The following is a 3,217-nucleotide window of genomic DNA, read 5'->3' on the forward strand; positions in this document are numbered from 1 at the left end:
GGATAGAAAGTCAACCAACGTTAAATCAAGCAACATATCAGATACATTGTAGGAGTTAACTAGGGAAATAGTCACATATTTTCAAGGATAATATAACAGTTGTTTTAAGTAGTTAATGACGTGATAGTAACTTTTGATGTATTTATTTCACAATAGAAATGTATCGTGATAGTACTATGTGTAGCTTTTTACTTTAAAATGTTTTACAGTTTCTATTAGTGATGCGTACAAATATTTTAGTTTGCTGTAACCATTGCTTAAATGTCGTGTGCTCCTAGGTGAAATTCAATGGTAAAATAGCTGAATTTGTTAATTTTGCAATTATTATGCTTATGTGTAGACTATATTTATGATATCTAGTTTCTGTCAGGGATTCACGTGATAATGTATGTACATAATGCTGTGTATTCGAATATTTGTTACGTTGAAATTTTTAGTGTACTTTACTCAATTGCAATGAACTATCGAAAATTATTCATACAATTTGTCATGACCAAGTCTTGAGGATGACAGAAACAATCTGTTGGGAACGAAAGATGAACTGTCGGGCTGTCATGCAATATATTGTCTATAGATCCGTATTTTACTTGTGAAATTGAACATATATTACCGTCTGCGAATGATGTGGTAATAATAATGACGATGTAAGTTGAGAATGTGTTGAGGAACACCGTGAGTTGAAAATACCTTTATGCAAGATATGTACGCTCCAATGAAATCAATAGGTTATAAACATGATAAAAAAGGATAAAGATAACGAAAACGTTAAATTGTTGATTTTTTTAGTAGAAAAAGCACTTCGTCTCTAATATTGTAGTAAATAATTCAATCCAATTTTGTAATTGTCCTTTCCCTTTTCTCCATAATAATACGATTTAACACTAGTGGTATTTATCATTTATCATTTACAAACAATGTGTTTTGTGAGGATTAAAATTAGATTTTTTAGTAGATTGAGATAGTAGTTTTTAAATAGTGTGGTTGAATTATTTTCAATAGTAGTAGAGTTCGATAATGACAACATAAGGAGCAATAATTGCCGCAAACGATAATGACAACAAAACTATAATATAACTTATAATGTACAACACAATAGGGAAAAAATTGGACATACAACGTCAACAACGACATTGAGCGGTTGTTTAAGAAACTTTTATTACATTAGGGGTTCAAAATACTTTTCTTTATGAGACACGATGAATCTCAAGTGATGACTCATACCTAAAATGTTAAGATTGCAAATGTGAGAATTTTGTACATTCCACATGTCGACATTTAATACCATCAAATTGGAACTTTAGAATATTTAGATCCATATAATAGTAAAAAGGAAAATAAAGGGTTTCAACAGTTTTCAATTGTTGAAGTCGACAATTAAATAATATATTCCGACAGTAAGTAAATGTTGAGTTCGACAGTTCAAATATCTAACTCGACGGTTTCGACGACATTAATCAACAGTTGAACTGCCATAAATTTCGGAAAAGCTTGAAAATCATGTATTTAGTTTTTTGGAAGAAATTATTGAAAACATTAATCGTGATAATCAGTTCTCAACTACAACATCACAATATCTTCCCACAAATAAATAAGGAATGACTCAATACTTTATTAAATATGAAATCTTTCACATTTTTCTAGAGGATGTTGGTTTTTTCCCTTTGAAAAATATATCAAAAATAAAACACATTAATGAGTAAGAGATTTAAAAAGTTCAATTAAATATAACCATATTGTATTAAACATCTAAAGTAATAAACTATGAGATGAAAATATAAAAAATTTCTAGTAGCTCACATTTGAGATTGATTAATAGCTTTCTCTTGTTGATGATGGAATAAAGATGAAGAAGAAGAAGAATGTAGGATTTGTGTTCATACATTGTATTTTTATTTTTTTTTAACTTTTTATCCATTTTTTAAACAAAAAATCATATTAATACAATATAATAATCATATCTCAAATGTTTAAAATATATAAAATAAATCATCATATCATACCATTAATTCCATTCAAATCAAGCATTTATTGCTCCTAAAAATGTGTCATAAAGGGTAAAGACGTAAAGTAGACATTTTGCATAAAAAATGACACGTTTGGAAGAAATTGGTGCAAATGAATTTCTTTTATGCATTTTCAATTTTAGTGACATTTATGCAAATTCCCCTTTAATACTTTTATTTTTGTACTGTTTTTATTAATTGTACTATGTTTTTTATGTTTATTAATGAATTTAATATTTCATTAATTTAACATAATTGTTTATTTAATAATTTATGTATTTCTAAAATAAATAAATAAATTATTTAGAATACAAAGAGAAGAAAATGATTAAATGCTATTCATTTGGTGTAATGGTTGGAGATGATTTTAGTTTGTTTAAAATTTGGTGCAAAATGGTATAAATTTTAATATAGGATTAGAGATGGCCGAATGATTGAAACTTGAAAATAGGGGTTCAATCAATGTCTAGCATAAATAAATAAGTAAACAAAAATTACATTTCAATTTATTCAACATTTTCACATCATATACACACACCTATATGTTCTTTAACAAATTTAATTTGTTGTTTAACATTATCAATTATCTTACTTCAAATATATTACACAAATCATTCATTCCATACATAAGATGTGTAATGCACGTGCTTACTAAACTACTAGTATCATAAAATAAGGGAAAAGTGTCCAAAATGATTACTAACCCACAATGCAAACATTTCAAAAGTTTCATAGAATACAATTTAAAATGAATCTAATCCAGGATTATAGTTGGTTTGAGTGTGAATGAAAGGGAAGCCTGTACTTTTCCTTCTCCTTCTGATCTTCCAAGTTAAAGGGCTGTTTGTTTTCGAAAATGGAGATCATTGGGTAAATAGAGAGGGGTAATCACCCTTGAAGAAATCCTCGTCTCTCTTAAACCCTAATTTTTTGTTTCTAAGCTAATTGTGCTTTGTTGATGATGCAGAACGCCCTATTTATAGTGCCTTACATTTCTTTAATTGCCCACTTTATCATGTTCTTGTTACAAGGGTATTCTGGTAAATGGGTAAGCAAATGTCTTTTGCATTTTTTTCTCTTTCATATATATATTTTCTAGTACGCTATGCATACCATTTTCCCCCTTTTCACGAGTTCGATTACGAGTATTAAATTTACATGAAATAATTAATATATGTGTTTGATTGATTTAGTTTTCGACTTAACAAATTGCC

This window comes from Olea europaea, unplaced genomic scaffold (genome assembly GCF_002742605.1).
Source record: "Olea europaea var. sylvestris unplaced genomic scaffold, O_europaea_v1 scaffold3367, whole genome shotgun sequence".
NCBI lineage: Eukaryota > Viridiplantae > Streptophyta > Magnoliopsida > Lamiales > Oleaceae > Olea > Olea europaea.